Below are 22,689 nucleotides of genomic sequence, written 5' to 3' on the forward strand. Positions count from 1 at the left end.
TGTGTCTCTCACTGCATTATACTTCCAAGCAATTAGTTTGCCAGGTTGCTTTCAAGTATATGACAAGTAAATAATGTCTATATTATAAATGTAGGGTAGCTTGCTGACATTTTGTCTAAATGTTTATTCACTTTGACAGAATAATGATAACACTGGCTCAGTTTTATAGTCACTGTATTTCAAAGAGCATTTGTATCAATATTGCTGTTTTCCTCTGGAGCGTTGGAGGCTGAGTGGTGACCCTGTAGAATTTTATAAAATCATGAGGGACATGGATAGGATAAAAGACAAAGTCTTTTCCCTGGAGTGGGGGAGTCCAGAACTAGAGGGCATAGGTTTAGGGTGAGAGGGGAAAGATGTTAAAGAGACCTAAGGGGCAACTTTTTCACATAGAGGGTGGTGCATGTGTGGCATGGGCTGCCAGAGGAAGTGGTGGAGGCTGGTACAATTGCAACATTTAAAATACATCTGGATGGGTTTATGAATAGGAAGGATTTGAAGGAATATAGGCTGGGTGCTGAGAGGTGGGACTAGATTAAGTTAGGTAATCTGTATGGAATGGACGAGTTGGACTGAAGGGTCTGTTTCCATGCTCTACACCTCTATGACTCTATGACTCCATTCATCAAATATCAGTAGTCGGTACTCCTGCCTAGTTTCTTGCCCAAACTTCTGCCTCAGCATTTTCATACCAATGTCATTTGATTCACCATGAAATGTCAATATCTGGAAGATTAAACTTGTTCACGTTCCCGAAGGGCTTTTGCCCGTAATGTGAATTTTCCTGCTCCTTGGATGCTGCCTGACCTGCTGTGTTTTTCCAGCACCACTCTAATCTTGACTCTAATCTCCAGCATCTGCAGGACACATTTCTGTCCATTTGAAGAACTGTCCAAGGGTTTTTCTCCATTCTTTACAAACGCAAAGTACCGCAGAATATCAGAAAGCTGTCTTTCACTATTCATTATATCACAAAGAAGAGGATTAGACAATGTGGATTCTATCACTTTACTCTTTATTTTTGAGATTTGACAATTTTAGTTTTCATAAACTGGAATAAAACAACTTTTTTTTCTGGTAGATACTGAAAGTGAACTGATCGTGTTTGAGTTTTATGACCATTGCATTGAAGGGAGAGGAGGATGTTCAGATGAACAATGCAAATACTCTGATCAAGAGGAAACTTATGTACGGCATAAACACCAATTGAGACTTCTCAGCCTGAATAGAAAATAATGCATGGGGCAGAAATTAGTCACTTGGCCCTAATCCACTATTCAATAACATCATGGAAAATCTGATTACTCCCCATTCTTCCCCACCTCTTGCTAGTCTGTGATTCCTGTGTTTACTAAAACTGTATCTACTGCATCTTAAAAGTAAGCAAGAAAATTACAGGATAACATCAAATTGCGAGAAAAAGATTCATGCATTTGCAAAGATTAGAAGTAAGCCAGACTTTTGGGAAAGTTTTAAAAAACTAACAAAAAACAACCAACAAATACAATAAAGAGGGAGAAGATCATCTTTGATGACCAACTTGAAGATATCGTCAAGACAGAAATAATAACATTTTTTAACTACATAAAAAGGAAGACAGACGCTGAAGTTAACATACGCCCTTCACAGAACAAGGCTGGAGAAACAACAAGTGGCACCAACAAGTGGGCAGAGAAATTGCATAAATATTTTGCATCAGTCTTAACATTAGAAGACATTAATAGTGTTCCAACCTTTTTAAATAATCATGCTCAAAGGAAGAGAGGAAATAAATACAATAACCAGCATTAGAAAAAAAGTACAGAGGAACATAATGGGGCTAAAGTCCAATAGATCTCCCAAACCTGATGAAATGCATCCTAGGCATTTAAAAGAAGTAACTCCAGAGAAAATGGATTCACTGTTTTCCCATTGTGGAAGAGCTTCAGGCCAGACGGCATAATCTTAGAATAAGGGATCACCCATTTAAGACTGAAATTTCTTCTCTCAGAAGGTAGAAAATCTGTAGGCCTCTTTACTGTAAAGCGCTACAGAGGCTGGGCCGTTAGGCACATCCAAGACTGCGATAGACAGATTTTTAAATGAAAAGGGAAACAGGATTATGGGGCAAAGACAGGAAAGTAGAGTTGAAGATTATCAGACGAGTATACAAAGAATGCTGAATGGCCTACTTTGACTCCCATATCTTGTGGTCTTAAATATTCAAAGACTCTGCTTCAACCAGTTTTGGGGAGAGTTTGAATGTTCGAAGACCTTCCACGAGAAAAAGAATTCTTAACTGTCTTAAATGGATAAACATTTACTTTTAAAGTGAACCCTAGTTCTAACTTCTCCCTCAAAGTTATTTCCTATGGTTTATAACAAAGAAATCTAAAATCACCAAGAATGGTGTACTTACAAGGTCAGTAATAGTACAAGAAAATAATATCAAAGGTCGATGCAGAAAACACTATTTTCTGCTAATGGCAAACACCTAAAAACTTGTCAGATAATCCAGTTATGATCTGTCCATTAAAATAAAAGGGCTATATTTATGGGTTGGCACGGTGGTTAGCACTGCTGTCTCCCTGTACAAGGAGCCTGGTTTTGATTCCAGCCTTGGGTGATTGTCTGTGTGGAGTTTGTACATTCTCCCCTTTCTGCATGGGTTTCTGCCGGGTGCTCCAGTTTCCTCTCACAGTACAAGTATGCATAGGTTAGGCGAATGAGTCATGCTAAATAGAGGGTCACCAAGCTGGGTGATGGGGGCTGGGGTGTCTGGGTGGAATGCTCTTCAGAAGGTTGGTGAGACTTGATGGGCTGAATGGTCTCTTTCTGCACTGTAGGGATTCTATCATAGCTAACCATCAGACACCTCTCATGAACAATGCTACTAACCAGCTTTTACAAAGCAGTAATATTCACTGATGTTCAATTTCAGTTCTGCTCAATCAACACCTACCCCGAATATAGCCTTAGTCAACACCTGATGCTTGAGGCAATAGGAGTGATTGCGCTTGACATACATACCAAACCGCACTAACAAAATGGAAGGCCAAGGGAATTGAGGAGAAAACTCTCCACTGTTTCAAATCACAACCAGCAGGAGGGAAGATGGCATTGGTTATTGAAGGTTAATCATTTCTGTCTCAAGGCACCACTGGAGGAGTTCCACAGGCTAACTTCATGGATCCAAACACCTCAGCTGCTTCAATGATCTTCCCTCCACCATAGGATCAGAAGTGGGATGAGTACTGATGTCTACAGTGCACAATACTACTTGATTTGGAGATGCCGTTGTTGGACTGAGGTGTACAAAGTTAAAAATCATACAACACCAGGTTATAGTCCAACAGATTTATTTGGAAGCACTAGCTTTCGGAGCGCTGTTTCTTCATCAGGTGGCTGTGGAGTATAAGATCATAAGACACAGAATTTATAGCAAAAGTTTACAGTGTGCTGTAACTGAAATTATATATTGAAAAAGATTTGGATTGTTTGTTAAGTTTCTCATCTTTTAGAATGAACATGTTCGTTTCAGTTCTTTCATATGTATATCACAAAACGTTTTTAAAGTTACATTCTCAAGTGAACTTTAATAATTGGTGTCATGTTGGCCCAGATAATGCATTGAAGGTGTGCGGTACCCTGTGTGAGTCTGTCTGTGCCACAATATTCAGACTGACTCTGATCTACATGTGTGAGCGAATGAGAAAGAGCTTGTGCATGAGAGAGGGTCTGCCTGAGTGTATGGGTCTGCAGGATTGTGTGTGTCTGTAGGAGTATGTGTGTCTATCTGTGTCTGTCTGTGTCTGTGTTTAGTGCAGTGGGGTCACCTGTAGTGTGACATGAATCCAAAGTCCCACCTGAGGCCATCCCCATGGACGCCGAACTTGGCTATCTGCCTCTGCTTGGCCACTTTGTGTTGTTGCCTGTCCCAAAGTGCACCTTGGAGGATGGTCACCTGAAGATCTGAGGTCAAATGATGGCTGTAGTGCTCTTCGACTGGAGGGAACACTCCTGTCTGTTGATTGTTGTGCGGTGTCCATTTATCTGTTGCCGTAGCCACTGCTCAGTCTTGCCAATGTACCATGCCTTAGGGCATCCTTGCCTGCAGTGTATGTGATAGACAACATTGGCTGAGTTGCGTGAGTACCTGCCATCCCACTGCACCACTCACATACACACAGACACAGACAGATGCACACTCACAGACAGACAGACCTACAGACCCATACACTCAAGCAGACTCTCTGTCATGCACAAGTTCTCTCCCATATGCTCACACATACACTCCCACGCACTCATGCACCCTCTCACAGACTTATACTCATTTACACTCACACTTACACACTCTCTTACAGACACTTATAACCAAACCCCACCACACACACACACACACACACACACACACAAAATTTGAGGGGTGAATTTGTACTTGCAGAATTTATTTTGTTTTGCTCAAAAACTGCATGAATCCATAAGATTCCGTAAATCCTTTCTTTAAGATTAGAATCAGTCTGAACATTGCGGCACAGACAGTCTCACACAGGGTACCTCACACCTTCAGTGCATTATCTGGGCTTACATGACACCAATTCTTAAAGTTCACTTGAGAATGTAACTTTAAAGAAGTTCTGTGATTTACATATGAATAAACTGAAACCAACACGTTCATTGTAACTCACATAGTAAACCTTTTCTATAAGTTCTGTGTCATATGATCTTATACTCCACAACCACCTGATGAAGGAGCAGCACTCCAAAAGCTAGTGCTTCCAAATAAACCTGTTGGACTATAACCTGGCATTGTGTGATTTTTAACTTTGTACGATACTATTTGCAACTCCTTACATATTCTTCATGTACAAACAAAGCAAAGTTTGGACAACATTCAAGCTTGTGCTGAGATGTAATGAAATCAAAGTGCTCAAAAAGCTCAGCAGGTTAGTGCTTCTGTTATAGAGACGGGTTTCTCTGGCACTATCTGTTTTATTTCAGATCTTCAGCATATGCAGAATTTTGTTCTTATTTGAGTTGATAAGTGCCAAGAGTCACTCCTGCTGTATACATGCTAGATAATGGCTGTCTGCGACAAAACTATTTTCAATCATCTTCCATTGATATTCAAGGGATTCACCATTGTTGAATCTCCCACTATCAACATCTTGGGAGTTACGTTTGATCAGAAATGGAACTGAACTAGACTAATGCCTCTGACCCCTCACCTATCCATCATCTACAAGGCGCAATTCAAGAGTATGATGGAATACACTCCTCTGGCCTGGATGATTGCAGCCCCTGACCATTCTGACTTAGAGATATATTGCCATTCCATTACTGTCACTGGGTGAGAATTCTGGAACTTCCTTCCTGACAGCATTACAGATGATAAAAAATAGGAACAAGAGTAGGTTGCTTGGTTCCTCAAGCCTGCTCCACTATTCAATAGGATCATGGCTGATCCAACAATCCTCAAAGTGGAGGCCCTACAACCAAAGCACAGCAAGAAGACAGCTCACCACCACCTCCCGAAACATTATGTAAATGGTAGGGGCCAGGTGTTGGAAAATGGGATTAAAATAGATGGATACTCGATGACTGTTGCAGACAGAATGGGCCAAAGAGTCTGGTTCTATGCCATAACAAAACATTTTATGAATGTTCCAGGGAAACCAGAGATAAGCAATCCTCTTCCAAGCATTAATTTACACCCATTTTACATTTCAACTTCTCTTTTGCTCAACTTTGCAATCCCATTTTGTCTCTTGCACTGGGCCTCCACATCATCTGTTTCCTCTGCTCCCTTTCTCCCTCTGTCAAAAGTATAAAAAGAAACACAATCTTTCAGTTCTGGAGATGGGTCATATTGAACACTAACGGTTAATTTTGGTTTTTCTTTCTTTCTACAGAGAAAACGTTTCTCCAGCATTTTTGTATACTTGTTTCAGATTTCCAGCATCTACTATACTTTTCTAAATTAGTGATGAACAATAAAAATTGATCTAGCCAGTCGCAGCCACATTCTGTATCCCATTTACTATATTCCTCTGACTAATTCATTAATCTTTCAACGGTTCGTGTTTGCAGGCTCTTAACCAAATTACTATAATAAAGTGAAGATCTACAGATGTTGGACACCTGAACCAAAAAAATTGAAACTGCTGGAGAACCTCAGCAGGTCTGACACCATCTTTGGGAAGAAAGTAGAGTTATGTTTCAAGTCCGTTGATGATCAATCAGAACTGTTAGTCGCTAGTAGAATGTGGTACTTATGCTGAAGCCAAAGATGGGATGAGCGGAGAGACGACAGGATTGTTGGAGATGAAGCACACTGAGAGGAATGAAAGGGGTAGGTAGACAAGGCGATTATGGACAGCAGGCCAGGACAGAATAAAAGCTGTATGAATGAAAATAAGAACTAAGAGTAAGGCACGGGCGGCACGGTGGCACAGTGGTTAGCACTGCTGCCTCACAGCGCCAGGGACCTGGGTTCAATTCCTGCCTCAGGCGACTGACTGTGTGGAGTTTGCACGTTCTCCCCGTGTCTGCGTGGGTTTCCTCCGGGTGCTCCGGTTTCCTCCCACAGTCCAAAGATGTGCGGGTCAGGTGAATTGGCCATGCTAAATTGCCCGTAGTGTTAGGTAAGGGGTAATGTAGGGGTATGGGTGGGTTTCGCTTCGGCGGGTCGGTGTGGACTTGTTGGGCCGAAGGGCCTGTTTCCACACTGTAAGTCTAATCTAAAATCTAATATTTCCAAAGCCTGGAAGGTCAACACTGGGTGGATTTGGGGATTAAAATGCTACTGGATTGAGAAAGGTAAGGAATGGACATAAATCCATCTGGAGTGAAGAATCACTTTGGACTGGCTCTGAAAGAACACAATGTCCATGTAGGAGACCGTGGGAAGTATAATCGTAGGAAAGGACATGCAGTTGTGGTTAAAAGCTAATGGGGGAAGGTTCCCTTCTGTATTAAAATGATAAGACACTGACAACGTGATCTTTATTGAGTATTGCTTGTCATAATGAAGGCCTGAATGTGAAAGTGGTGTCATCCTTTCAGCTGATCATCGAATGTTTTTTTAAGAAAATGTGATTGGTGTCTGTGAAGCTATTGAACTCCAAACCTATCTTTCATGGTCAGAGATTTTCCTGAAGTTTTGGCTACGGCTCAAGGGAAGTGAGTCTGCCAGCCTCACTCTCAATCCTTAAAAATTTAACTTTATGCTAAATTGCCCATAGTGTTAGGTAAGGAGTAGGGGTATGGGTGGGGTTCGCTTCGGCGGGTTGGTGTGGACTTGTTGGGCCGAAGGGCCTGTTTCCACACTGTAAGTAATCTAATCTAAAATGATTTGGCTGTGCTGAATGTAACTCATTTAATGTGATAATGGGCCTAGGAGTAAATTAATTACAGTGGTAAAAGTAACCCAAATCATAACAGTGAGAAAGTGAAGACTGCAGATGCTGGATTGGCTGAACTGGTCCTCAGATTCCTGATGGAGAAAGTGAGGACTGTAGATGCTGGAGATCAGAGCTGAAAATGTGTTGCTGGAAAAGCGCATCAGGTCAGGCAGCATCCAAGGAGCCGGAGAATCGACATTTCGGGCATAAGTCCTTCTTCAGGAATCCTGAAGGTTTCCTGAAGAAGGGCTCATGCCCGAAATGTCGATTCTCCTGCTCCTTGGATGCTGCCTGACCTGCTGCGTTTTTCTAGCAACACATTTTCAGCTCAGATTCCTGATGAAGGGCTTATGCCCGAAATGTCAATTCATTGGATGCTGCCTGACCTGCTATGCTTTTCCAGCAAATCATAACAGGACTGGGTAATAAATATGGAAAGATGGAATCAGGCTCCAAACGCGATGTTGAGTCCTGGAGGCTACATGGTGTCCAAACTAGAAATGAGATATTGTCCGTTGAGCTTGCACTGACGATCACTGAAACACTGCAGCAGACCTGCGATAAATGTATGGCATCGGACAAGTAGTGTTTTGAAGAGGCAGATAACTGAAAGCGTAGGGTGACTTCTGCAGACAGAGCATATGTGTGCTGCAAAGTGGTCACTCAACCCGCGCTTCTCCTCTCCAGGCAGAGGAGACCACACTGTGAACTATAAAGTCAGTGGACTCGAGTGAATGAAGTGCATGAGGTAAATCGCAGTTTGGACCAAGGTGCATTTGGGGTCTTGGATGGTGAGGAGAGGTTCTTTGTTGAACTCACATTGTCCCAGTTTATTCCGAGACCATCTCCATTTTTTGCTCGACCTCACCTTTGGTGAAGCGGATTATCAATCTCCTTCCTTAAAGTTAAAAATCACACAATACCAGGTGACAGTCCAAGAGGACTCCACAACCACCTGATGAAGGGGCCAGCTACGAAAGCTAATGTTTCCAAATAAACCTGTTGGTCTATAACCTGATGTTGTGTGATTTTTAACTTTGTACACCCCAGTCCAACACCGGGATGTCCAATCTCCATCCGGGACGACTTTGCTAACTCCCCATTGACAGCGAACAGACCTCCTAAACCTACTGCACCCCTCAACCCTGATGAGTGACAGAAAAGACAATCCCAATCCCCTGGAGGAGGAAGGAGGCGGGGCGCAAAGGGAGAGGACCTGCTCGGCACGTCACGTGAGCAATACCAGCCCCGCCCCCCGCCGCCGACCACCACGTGACCCTCGGGGGGGTGGGGTGAAAGTACGACTCGGAGCATTCGCCCGCAGCCAATGGAAACGCAGCGCTGGCAGCCTCGAGATCTTGCCCCCCCCCATCCACACACATTGACCAATGAGAACGTACGCCCCTCCAGCCGCTCGCGCCTGCGCATTGTAACACCAATCAGCGGCTTTTGTTGTTTTTCAATCTGGTGCTGGAGGCGCGCGGTGCAGACTTTTAACCGGCGGAGAAGACGGAGAAACATAAATATAAATAGAGATAAGTAAGGAGAGGAAGAAAGAAATAGGGATAAACAGAGGTCGTGAGAGGAATTGGGAGATCGCGATAAATACAGAGAAATAGAAGTATGATGAGTTAAATAGAGGTGAAAGAGGTGGAACAAAGAAAGGAATACAGAAGTAAAGGTATACCATAAAGGGGACTAAAGATAGAAAGGGATAGTAAGTTGATTGAAGGGAAGAGGGGAAGGGGAAGACAGCTGGAGAGAGGTATAAAGGACGAGGGGAAATATACTCCCTTCGTTGCAGGAGGTAGGGATCAGGGAAGCATAGAGAAGGTAGGTGATATTAAACTGGCAGAATGTTAGAGAGAAAATTGGTGGAAAGAGAAGAATAGGTACAACTGTGAGTGGTAGCAAAACAGGGAATGAAGACAGAGAAAGGCGGGTGGTAAAGGAATAGAGAGAGAGACTGAACTGAGAAATAGGTGAAGCTGTCTCTGAGCAAGGAGAATATTGTGTAAACATTCAATTACAGAACCTTATCTTCAAATTTGGAAAGGTAAGTATTATTTTTCAGGTTACTATTGTTTAAAATGTAGTGGTAGTAATTTGGTGTGATGGACAGAATTTGCCAATGCAGCGAGATCGGTTAAAAATTGGACCACAGGATTGGATTGGACAGAAAAAGTCAGTTGTTTGGGTGGCTCAGTGGTTAGCACTGCTGCCTCACAGTGCCAGGGACCCGGGTTCAATTCCCAACTTAGGCGACTGTCTCTGTGGAGTTTGTATATTCTCCCTGTCTCTGTGTGTATTTCCTCTGGGCGCTGGAGATTCCTCCCACAATCCAAAGATGGTCAGGTAATTGGCCATGCTAAATTGTCAATGGTATTAGGTGCATTAGTCAGGGGTAAATGTCGGCGAATGGGTCTGGGCAGGAGGGTCAATGTGGACTTGTTGGGCCAAAGGGCCTATTTCCATGTGTACGGAATCTACTCTAAATTTGTCCTCTCTGGTCTGCCCAACTATACAGCAAGATGGGTTGATCAATTTACTTTTCCACTATTCCCACATTAAATCTTTGTACTCATGCTAAGTACAGGCACTCTGCAGGTTGAGTGGGTTCTGTTTGTACTGTAAATCGATTCCACAGAACCTCTACAGTATGGAAGCAGGCCATTCAGCCCATCCACTCCACCCCCATCACCATGCCCTATCCCACTATTTTCCCTGCATTTTCAATGGCCAGACCACCTAATGTGCACATCACTGGACATTATGGACAATTTAGCATAGCCAATTCTCCTAATCTGCACATCTTTGCACGTGGGAGGAAACCCATGCATAATGGAGGGCGGGAGGTGGGGAGGGGTTGCAAATGTGCAAACTCCATACAGTCTTCCAAGAATGGAATTGATCTCTGGTCCCTGGCACTGAGAGGCAACAGTGCTAACCACTGAGCCACTATGCTGCCCTTTGAAAAATTATTTCTGAAATTAATAATCCTTCCCTTCTACGTACATACCTTTCCTGGGAGTGGGGAGCATTTCGGGAGTAGTGTTATAGACCAGGCCACACCCCCCTCAAAACATTTACAGTCTGGACCAACTTCCTGAACTTTTCTAGTTGTTTTGAGCAGGTGTAGAGTGAAATTGCAGGGGTAATGAAGTTGGTTAAATTCCCTCAGTTTTAAACAAAACAATTTATTTACAGAGTACTAACTGAAACACAAACAAAAGAGAACAGAATAACTTAACCTATCCGAAAACCCAATAGACTATCCTAAATTAATGATGTTGTTCCAAATTCCTGCAGCAATCCCCACAGGCAACTCCTTGTCAAAAAAGGTAAAATCATACACAGGGTCCTAGGAGAAAGATGGGAGAGAAAGTCAGCAAGGAACACATTCCCTGTAGCTGTTTCTTTGACCAGCAGGCTCAAAAACTGACTGCTTGCTCAAACCAAACCTGAGAAAAGCTGTGCTGGGAGAACTGGCCACTCCCCTTTCATTGTACGTGTTTGTTTAAAAGCTTAGAAGCTTCTTCAAGTCGATGACCCGAGATATTTCTGAATCTATGCATTTATGACCACTCTGGGGGAGAAAAAAACAAGGACAACCTAACATTGTTAAAGAAGCAGCATCATCATAGTACTGATCATAATACTATGGGTTTTAAGATACTCATGGATAGAGATAACAGCAGTTCTCGGGTGAAAGTGGTAAACTGGGCGAAGGTGAACTACAACAATATTAGGCAGGAACTGGAGAATTTTGACAGTGGCCTCTAAGGGTAAATCCACAGCGGGCATGTAGAATTATTTTGAACTGCAGTTGTTAAGAGTTTAAGTGGTGTGTTCTTGTCAGAATGAAGGATAGGTTTGGAAAGTTTCTTGAACCATGGATGACCAGGGTCAAATAAGTCATATAATGATCTTGGTCATAAAGAAAAGGAAGCATATGTAAGGTCTAGGACGCTAGGAGCTGACGAAGGCCTTAATATATAAAGAAAGTAGGAAAGAAAATAAACAAGGAATTAGAAGGGCTAAAAGGAATCATGATAAGTCATTAGCAAACAGGATGAAGGTGAATGTCAAGCTTTTTATACATATGTAGGATCATAGAGATGTACAGCATGGAAACAGACCCTTCAGTCCAACCCGTCCATGCCGACCAGATATCTCAACCCAATCTAGTCCAATCTTAGGCGGCACGGTGGCACAGTGGTTAGCACTGCTGCCTCACAGCACCAGAGACCCGGGTTCATTTCCCGACTCAGGTGACTGACTGTGTGGAGTTTGCACGTTCTCCCCGTGTCTGCGTGGGTTTCCTCCGGGTGCTCCGGTTTCCTCCCACAGTCCAAAGATGTGCGGGTCAGGTGAATTGGCCATGCTAAATTGCCCGTAGTGTTAGGTAAGGGGTAAATGTAGGGGTATGGGTGGGTTTCGCTTCGGCGGGTCGGTGTGGACTTGTTGGGCCGAAGGGCCTGTTTCCACACTGTAAGTCTAATCTAATCTAATCTAATCATCTGCCAGCACCCGACCCATATCCCTCCAAACCCTTCCTATTCATATACCCATCCAAATGCCTCTTAAATGTTGCAATTGTATAAAAAGCAAGAGGGTACCTAGGAAAGATTTAGCCACTCCAGGGCAAAGGAGGGTATCTATGTGGAGCCAGAAGAGGTAGGTGAGGTACTAAACTAATACTTCTTTAGTATTCACCAAAGAGAAGGAATTAGTGGAGAATGATTTCTAAGCCAAGTCCTATTAAAAAGGAAAAGTTGTTATATGTCTTAAAGTATTAAGGTAGTTAAGTTCCTGACTCCTGATGGGATGTATCCCAGAATATTGAGGGAGGCAAGAGATCAAATTGCTGGAGCATTGACAGACATCTTTGTATCCTCTTTGGCCAAAGGTGAGGTCCCAGTGCTAGAACCGCTGCTGTTTGTGTTCGACATAAATTATTTGGAGGAAAACGTGGCTGGTCTAATTAGGTTTGCGGACAATACAAAGATTCTGGATATAGGTTTGTTTGCTGATTTGGAAGGTTCATTTTCAGACGTTTCCTCACCATACTAACTAACATCTTCAGTGAGCTTCTGGACAAAGCACTGCTGATGATTCCTGCTTTCTATTTCTATGTTTGGGTTTCTTTGGGTTGGTGATGTCATTTCCTGTTCTTTTTCCCAGGTTCCAAAATGACATCACCACAGAAAATGTCATCACCAACCCAAAAAAACCCAAACATAGAAATAGAAAGCAGGAATCATCAGCGGTGCTTTGCCTGGAGGCTCACTGAAGATGTTACCTTGTATCGTGATGAAATGTCTGAAAATGAACCTTCCAGCTCAATGAGCAAACCTACATCCAGAACCTCAACCCGTTCTACAAATCTCAACTCGCTAATACAAGATTGGTTTGAGTAGCGGATAATGAGGAGGATTGTCAGGATACAGCAGGAGATAAATGATTTGGAGACATGGGCAGAAAAATGACAGATGGAGTTTGATCCAGACAAATGTGAGGCGATGCTTTTTGGAGGATCATGTACAGGTGGAAATTCTACAGTGAATGGCACAACCCTTAGGAATATTGATATGCAGGGGTCTAGGTGTGCAGGCCTACAGATCACTGAATGTGACACTGCAGGTAGGTAAGATAGCATAAAAGGCATATGGCACGCTTACCTTCTTTGGAAGGTACATTGTGTAAGGATAGGCAAATTATGGGGCAGCACGGTGGTTCAGTGGTTAGCACTGCTGCCTCACAGTACCAGGGTCCCAGGTTCGATTCTAGCCTCTGGAGACTGTATGTGTAGAGTTTGCACATTCTCACCATGTCTGCGTGGGTTTCCTCCCACAGTCCAAGGATGTGCAGGTTAGGTGAATTGGCCATGCTAAATTGCCCATAGTGTTAGGTGCATTCGTCAGAGGGAAATGGGTCTAGGTGGGTTACTCTTCGGAGGGTCGGTGTGGACTTATTGGGCCGAAGGGCCTGTTTCCACACTGTAGGGAATATAATGTAAACATTTTGCACAGTTACTGTCTTTGCTATTTGAGTTTAAACATCTCTGGACATTGGAGTGCCTCTAGGGTAGACTAACAGTGAAATTCACAGCTGACCTTGGAGGAACCCATGTGGGAGAACTCACAGCACGGGACCAGAGAAGTGCATAGTTTTTAAGTGTAACACTGCTGTAAATCTATAATAGTGAATAGAGTCAGCTCTTTCTTGATCTGTCTCTTGATTTAAATTTTAAACGTATAAGCCACCAATACTAAATTAGCCTGGAGCAGTTTTTTTAGAACAATAAGATAGTTTTTTAGAATAATTAGAACAATATCTTCTGAGTCTGTAGATTGTGAATGAACAAAGATGGCCTTTAATAGAGTGATGTGCTCTTTTTTTGTTGGATGTGGGAGTTTAGGGAGAATTTCCATGTTACTGATGATTATGTCTGCAAGAACTGTCTTTTGTTGTGAATCCTATCAGATCTCAAATGATCGGTTGGAACAACAGTTAGAGGCAATGAGGAATTTACATGAGCTAGGGGGTCTAATGGATGGTATTTATAGGAAGGGAGACAAGCTGCAGATACAGTCAGGTGGGTTAACTTTAGGAAAGGTAGGAGAGGGAGGCAAGTAGTGTAGGAATTGTCTGTGGCTATGTGGCTTTCCCCATCTCAACCAAGTATGCTGTTTGGAAAATGTAGGGGGTGATGGACTCTCAGAAGTTTCTGGTACTGAGAATGGCTCTAATATAGTCAGTTTCTAAATGATCGATTGTGGTAGGGGACTCTCTAGTCAGAGACACAGATGTCTCTGTGGTCAGCAGCTAGAAATCCAAAATGATGTGTGCCAGGATGAAGGATGTCTCCTAGAGGGTGCTGAATGTTCTCATGGGGCAGAGGTACTAGCAGAAGATCATTATACACATTGGAACTAACGACATGGGAATGGGAAAGGGTGAGATTTTGAGGAGGCAATATAGAAAGGCAGGAATTTAAAAATGCTCTCCAAGGTAGTAATATCTGGATTACTCCTGGTGCTACGAGCTAGTGAGAGTAGGAATAGGAGGATAGAGCAGATGAATGTATGGCTGAGGAGCTGGTGTATGGGAGAAGGATTCACATTTTTGGATCATTGGAACTGACAAGAAGGATGGATTGCACCTGAATAAGAACGGGACTAATATATTGGCAGGGAGACTTGCTAGAGCTGCTTGAGAGGATTTAAACTATCAAGGTTTGGGGTTGGGACCCAGAGAGATATGGAGGAAAGAGCTCAATCTGAGACTGGTATAGTTGGGAAAAGGAGCAAGTCAAACAGTCATGGCAGGCAAGAACAAAGCAGAGAACAAGCTCGGTAAATTAAACTGCATTTATTTCAACGCAAGAGACCTAACAGGGATGGCAGATGAATTCAGGGCAGGGTTAGGAACATGGGACTGGGATATCATAGCAAATTACAGAGATGTGGCTCTGGGATGGACAGGACTGACAGCTTAATATTCCAGGATACAAATGCTGTAGAAGGATAGGAGGAGAGGAGGGGGAGTAGCCTTTTTGGCAAGGAATAGAATTATTGCTGTACTTGGGGAATACATCCAGGGAAGTTATTTGGGTGGAACTGAGAAATAAGAAAGGGATGATGATCACCTTGTTGCAATTGTATTACAGACACCCCCCCCCCCCCCTCCCCCCCCTTAGTCAATGGGAAATTGAAAAACAAATTTGTAAGGAGAGCTGTTATTTGTAAGAATAATAGGCTGGTTATGGAAGGGAATTTTAATTTTCCAAACATGGACTGGAACTGCCATAATGTTAAGGGTTTAGATGAAGAGGTATTTAAGTGTGTACAAGAAAACCTTTTGGTTCAGTATGTGGAGGTACCTGTTCGAGAAGATACAAAACTTGACCTACTCTTGGGGAAATAAGGGAGGGCTGGTGACTGAGGTATCAGCAGGGGAGCACTTTAGGACCAGCGACCATAATTCTATTAGTTTTAAAATAGTGAAGGAAAAGGATAGACTGATCTAAACGATGATGTTCTAAATTGGAGAAAGGCCAATTTTGACGGTATTAGGCAAGAACTTTCAAAAGTTGATTGGGGGCAGATATTTGTAGGTAAAGTGACGGCTAGAAAATGGGAAGCCTTCAAAAATGAAATAACGGAAGTCCATAGAAGGTATATTCCTGTCAGGGTGCAAGGTAAGTTTGGTAGGTGCAGGGAATGCTTGATGACTAGAGAAATCGAGCTGTTGGTTTAGGGAAAAACGGAACCCTACCTCGGGTAGAGATCGAGATCGAGTGAATTATTAGAGTATAAAGGCTGTAGGGGTAAGCTTAAGAAGGAAATCAGGAAGGCAAAAAGGGGCCATGAGATAGCTTTAGCAAATAGGGTTAAGGAGAATCCAGAGGGATTCTATAAATTTATTAAGGACAAAAAGGTAGCTAAGGAGAGAATAGGGCCCCTCAAAGATCAGCAGGACGGCCTATGTGTGGGACTGCAGAGATGGAGATACTAAACAAGTATTTTGCATCAGTGTTTACTGTGATGAAGGACATGGAAGATATAGAATGTGGGGAAATAGATGGTGACATCTTGGAAGATGTCCATATACAGAGGAGGTGGTGCTGGATGTCTTAAAACCCATAAGGGTGGATACAACTCCAGGACCTGATCAGGTGTACCCCAGAACTCTGTGGGAAGCTGGGGAAGTGATTGCTGGGCTCCTTGCTGAGATATTTGTTTCATTGACAGTCACAGATGAGGTGCTTGAAGACTAGAGGTTGGCTAATGTGGTGTCACTATTTAAGAAAGGCGATAAGGAAAAGCCAAAGTTAAAAATCGCACAATATCAGGTTATAGTTCAACAAGTTTAATTGGCAGCACCAGCTTTCAGAGTGCTGCTCCTTCATCAGGTGGTAGTGGACAATTAAACCTGTTGGACTATAACCTGGTGTTGTATGATTTTTAACTTTGTACATCCCAGCCCAACACCGGCACTTCCAAATTAGGAAGAGCCAAGGAACTATAGACCATTGAGTCTGATATTGGTGATGGGTAAGTTGTTGGAGTGAATCCTGAGGGACAGGATTTACATGTATTTGGAAAGGCAAGGACTGACTAGGGATAGTCAACATGGGAAATCGTGTCTCACAAACTTGATTGAGTTTTTTTTTGAAGAAGTAGCAAAGAGAATTGAGGGCAGACCAGTGGATATGATCGGTATGGACTTCAGTGAGGCGTTTGACATCGTTCCTCATGGTGGACTGGTTAACAAAATTAGATCTAATGGGGTACAGTGAGAAGTAGCCATTTGGATGCAGAACTGGCTTGAAGGTAGAAGACAGAGGGGGGTGGTGGTGGGTTGCCTTTCAGACTGGAGGACTGTGCTCGGTGGTGTGCCACAAGCAACGGTGCTGGGTTCACTGCTTTGTCATTTGTATAAATGATTTGAGGTGGACATAGTGGACATAGTTGGTTTGTTTACGGGTGACAGCAAAATTGGAGGTATAGTGGACAGCAAGGAAGATTACCTCAGAGTACAAGATCTTAATCAGATGGGTCAATGGGCCCAGGAGTGGCAGATGGAATTTAATTTAGATAAATGAGGTGCAGCAGTTTGGAAGTCAAATCCGGGCAGGACTTAATGGTAAGGTCCTGGGGAGTGTTGCTAAATAACGTGATCTTGGAGTGCAAGTTCATAGTTCCTTGAAAGTGGAGTCTCAGTAGATAGAATAGTGAAGAGTGCGTTTAGTATGCTTTCCTTTATTGTACAGAACATTGAGTATAGGATATGGGAGATCATGTTGCATCTATACAGGACATTGGTTAGGCCACTTTTGGAATATCATTTGCAATTCTGGTCTCCTTGGTTGGAGGATTTGAGCCACAGGAAGAGACTGAATAGGCTAGAGCTGTTTTCCCCGGAGCATCAGAGGCTGAGGGGTGACTTAATCGAGGTTAATAAGACCTGAGTGACATGGATAGGATTAATGGACAAAGTCTTTTCCCTGTGGTGGGGGAGTTCAGAACTAGAGGGCATAGGTTTAGGGGGAGAGGGGAAAGATTTAAAAGGAACCTAAGGAGCAACCTTTTCATGCAGAGGATGGTGCGTGTATAGAATGAGCTGCGAGGTGGACGGTGGTATAATTACAACATTTAAGGCATCTGGATAGATTTCTGACTAGGAAAAGTTAAGAGGGATATGGGCCAATTCTGTCAAATGCGAGCAGATTAATTAGGATATTTGGTTGGCATGAGCAAGGTGGACTGAAGGGTCTGTTTCCATGCTGTACATCTCGTGTTGTATATTTAAGTGTATGAACAAATAGAATTGTCATTTCACTATTTGGATTAGGTGAACAAATATATTTCTTTGTATCATTTAATTGAATACTTAATATTGAGAGTGCAGGATCACATGCCATTAATGTAGTCTCTCCTTTTTTAAGGAATGCAAAGTTGCAGCATTTAAATTATGGAACGTGAAGTAATGAATGCAACTGTATCCACCAACCATATGGTGTTTTCTGGTAAAATGAAGGAACAACGGAATAGTATTTTGAAAAAGACAAAATACAATGCATCTTTGATTTCTAAGATTAAGACCAAGATTCTCAGTAAGTATTCTATACTCTTCTCCTTGGCTCCTCATCTTACAGTGCTCTACCTGCTCGTGCACTAATCTGTTTATTGATATTTAAGTGGCCAATCTAATTGATTTTCTGTCATTCGCAATGCTAGCAGAATGTTAATGGTAAAGAACTAATTGGTGATGTCATTGGAGGCTGTGGAGAAGTCAGGAGACTGCTGTTGAAGGTGGTCATCAGAAGTGTTATGATGGACAAGCAGCCATTTGGCCTATCATGGGTGCAGCATCTGAGTAATTCATTAAATATACTCCTGTCTTGTCCCTATAACCCTTCCTTTTTCAGTTAACTGTCTAGTTTTCTCTTGAAAATGTCAATTTACCCTGCCTCCAGCACATTGAGGCCGTGCATTCTATACGTAAAAGCATATCTTTTTCTCATTACTTTTTCATGTGAATTTCTTTGAAGCTGTTCACCCTCCTCAATCTTCTCATGATTTAGAACAGTTTCTCCCAATCTCCTCTGTTCAGACTCCTCTTGATTTTTGAATGCCTCCATCAAGTTTTCTTTCAGCCTTATTTTCTTCAAGAAAAACACTCCTAACTTTTCCAGTCTATCTTTATAACTGCTTATCTTCATCCCTGGTATCATACTTGTGAATCTCTTCTGTATTTTATTCAGCATAGCTTCCTTTTGGTTGTACTCTGTTAATAAAACCTAGGGCTTTGTATGCTTTATTAACTATGCTGTCAACACATCATGCTGCCTTTGTTGATCTTCACCTCCACCTCATTAAAATTGCCCTTTTTTGTTTTGAAAGCATTGACTCTTCTCATTCCTTCCTACCAAAATAAATTACTTCACATTGCCTGACATTAAACTTCAAAGACCACCTGTCAAATGATTCTAAATCCTTTTGAGGTTCTAGACTATCCTCCTCATAGTTTATAATGCTTCCAAGTTTCATATTGTCTGCAAATTTTGAAATTGTTTTAGGACTCTGTAGTCTAGATCATTTAATGTATATTTGGAAAGGTAAGGGTTCCAACAATGAGACCCAAGGACTGCACTATGTTGTAGTGGTTCTGTTCGCCGAGCTGGAAGTTTTTGTTGCAAATGTTTCGTCCCCTGGCTAGGAGACATCATCAGTGCTGTGGAGCCTCCTGCGAAGCGCTTCTTTGATGTTTCTTCCGGCATTTATAGTGGTCTGTCCTTGCCGCTTCCGGGTGTCAATTTCAGCTGTCCTGCTGTAGTGATTGGTATATTGGGTCCAGGTCGATGTGTCTGTTGATGGAATTTGTGGATGAATGCCATGCCTCTAGGAATTCCCTGGCTGTTCTCTGTCTGGCTTGCCCTATGATAGTAGTGTTTTCCCAGTCGAATTCATGTTGTTTGTTGTCTGAGTGTGTGGCTACTAGGGATAGCTGGTCGTGTCGTTTCGTGGCTAGTTGGTGTTCATGTATGCGGATTGTTAGCTGTCTTCCTGTTTGTCCTATATAGTGTTTTGTGCAGTCCTTGCATGGTATTTTATAAACTACATTAGTTTTGCTCATGTTGGGTATTGGCTCCTTTGTTCTAGTAAGTTGTTGTCTGAGCGTGGCTGTTGGTTTGTGTGCCGTTATGAGTCCTAGGGGTCGCAGTAGTCTGGCTGTCAGTTCTGAAATGCTCCTGATGTATGGTAGTGTGGCTAGTCCTTTTGGTTGTGGCATGTCCTCGTTCCGTGGTCTATCTCTTAGGCATCTATTGATAAAGTTGCGCAGAGGCAGCTATGCAAAGGTTAGAACAAACAGCCCTACCACAAATTCAACCCAAACTCTGGGTCAGATATGTCGATGACACTTTCGTAATCATCAAAAACACGGAAATAGAAAAAACACACCGGATCATCAACGCCACACTCACAGGCATCCGATTCACGAGAGAAGTAGAAAAGGACAGCCAACTCCCATTCCTAGATGTGATAGTACAGAGAACACCGAACGGAGAATTCACCACAAGGGTACACAGGAAAACACCACACACAGACCAAGTCCTAAACTATGAAAGTAACCACCCCAACACACACAAACGAAGCTGCATCAGGACACTATTCAAAAGAGCTACAACACACTGCAGTACACCAGAACTGCGAAAAGAGGAAGAGGAACACCTATACAAGGTATTCGCCAAAAACGGATACCCGCGCAACTTTATCAAGGGGACAGCTAGGGGACATAGATTTAATGTGAGAGAGGACGAATTTGAAAAGGACCCAAGGATCATGCAGATGGTAATACGTATATGGAACTAGTTGCCAGAGGAAATGGCAATTACAACATTTAGAAGGAATCTGGATGGGTATATGAATAAGAAGGGTTTAGAGGAACAAATGCTGGCAAATGGGTCTAGTTAGAGACAAAAAAAACCTGCAGATGCTGGAATTCAAATTGTCAGGCAGGAAACTGAAGGAGCACAGTAAGTCAGGCAACATCAGAAGGTGGAGAAGTCGATGTTTGGAGTATAACCCTTCTGGATTCCTGATGCTGCCTGGCTTTCTGTATTCCTTTAGCCTCCACTTGTCTCTACTATGGAAAATGGTAGTAGGTCAGCTTGAGCTGTCAAGTCGGTGTGGATGAGTTGGATCGAAGAGACCGTTTCTGTTTTGAATGACTCTGACTCTAACTGATAGAATGATATCATGGGCAGTTACTGTGTTCACATCTCAAGAATTTAACCTTTTTGCCCAGTAGATTAAGCATTAGTGAATGGGTTATTGGTGACATGGAGTTGATTGCACAAATGATATTCCTTCCCACAATTTCCAGCTGATTGACAAAGGACTGACAGGGTGGGAATTCACTCTTAGATTTATCGTTTGGGAATAAGACATGCCTGGGTTCCCACATTAGTGTATGTGGATATCAATGCAATTGTATTGCATCAGTTTGGCTAAGACCATAAGGCATAGGAGTGGAAGTAAGGCCATTCGGCCCATCGAGTCCACTCCGCCATTTAATCATGGTTGATGGGCATTTCAACTCCACTTACCCGCATTCTCCCCGTAGCCCTTAATTCCTTGTGACAGCAAGAATTTATCATTCTCTGCCTTGAAGACATTTAGCGTCCCGGCCTCCACTGCACTCTGTGGCAATGAATTCCACAGGCTCACCACTCTCTGGCTGAAGAAATGTCTCCGCATTTCTGTTCTGAATTGACCCCCTCTGATTCTAAGGCTTTGCCCACAGGTCCTAGTCTCGTCGCCTAACGGAAAGAATTTCTTAGCGTCCACCCTTTCCAAGCCATGTATTATCTTGTAAGTTTCTATTAGATCTCCCCTTAACCTTCTAAACTCCAATGAGTACAATCCCAGGATCCTCAGCCATTCCTCATATGTTAGACCTACCATTCCAGGGATCATCCATGTGATTCTCCGCTGGACATGCTCCAGTGCCAGTATGTCCTTTCTGAGGTGTGGGGCCCAAAACTGGACAGAGTACTCCAAATGGGGCCTAACCAGAGCTTTATAAAGTCTCAGTAGCACATCGCTGCTTTTATATTCCAACCCTCTTGAGATAAATGACAACATTGCATTCACTTTCTTAATCACAGATTCAATGTGCATGTTTGCCTTTATGGAATCCTCGACTAGCACTCCCAGATCTCTTTGTACTTTGGCTTTATGAATTTTCTCATCGTTTAGAAAGAGCCTTCTCTCTTTCGAACTGCAGACTGAACTCTACTACATTATGATCGCTGCTTCCTAAGTGTTCCCTTACTTTAAGATCTTTTATAAAGTCTGGTTCATTACACAGCACTAGGTCCAAAATAGCCTGCTCCCGTGTGGGCTCCATGACAAGCTGTTCCAAAAAGCCATCCTGTAAGCATTCCAAGAATTCCCTTTCTTTGGATCCACTGGCAACATTATTTATCCAGTCCACCTACATATTGAAGCCCCCATGATCACTGTGACCTTGCCTTTCTGACATGCCTTTTCTATTTCCCGGTACATGTTGCGCCTCTGGTCCTGACCACTGTTAGGAGGTCTGTACATAACTCCAATTATGGTTTTTTTGCCTTTGTGATTCCTCAATTCCACCCACACAGACTCCACATCATCCGACCCTATGTCATTCAGTGCCATAGATTTAATTTTGTTCTTAACTAACAAGGCCACCCCGCCCCCTCTGCCCACCTCCCCGTCTTTTCGATAAGTTGTAAATCCTTGGATGTTTAACTGTCAGTCCTGAACCCACTGCAACCATGTCTCTGTGATGCCTACCACATCATAATCATTCACGATGATCTGTGCCGTTAGTTCATCTACTTTGTTATGAATACTACGAGCATTCAGGTAAAGTGCCTTAATGCTAACATTCTTATCATTAGAGATATTGGAAGTCATAAGTTATCCTTCCTTTTTGTTGCATTCCTAATCTGCCTCAAGATTAAATCCACTTGCATACATGCTATCCTCCTGCTTATTTTTCCATTTAACTCCATACTCCCTGCCGCTTTCACTTTTCACTCTTTTCCCCCCCCGCCCAAAAAAAACTCAAAAGTTTAAAGTCCTACTGACCACCCTATTTATCCTCTTCGCTAGAACACTGGTACTAGATTGGTTCAGGTGGAGACCGTCCCAACGGTACAGATCCCCCCCCCGGTTCCAAAACTGATACCAATGCCCCATGAAATGGAATCCCTCTTTTCCACACCAATCCCTTAGCCACGTGTTTACTT

Source organism: Hemiscyllium ocellatum, chromosome 7 (assembly GCF_020745735.1).
Source record: "Hemiscyllium ocellatum isolate sHemOce1 chromosome 7, sHemOce1.pat.X.cur, whole genome shotgun sequence".
Lineage (NCBI taxonomy): Eukaryota > Metazoa > Chordata > Chondrichthyes > Orectolobiformes > Hemiscylliidae > Hemiscyllium > Hemiscyllium ocellatum.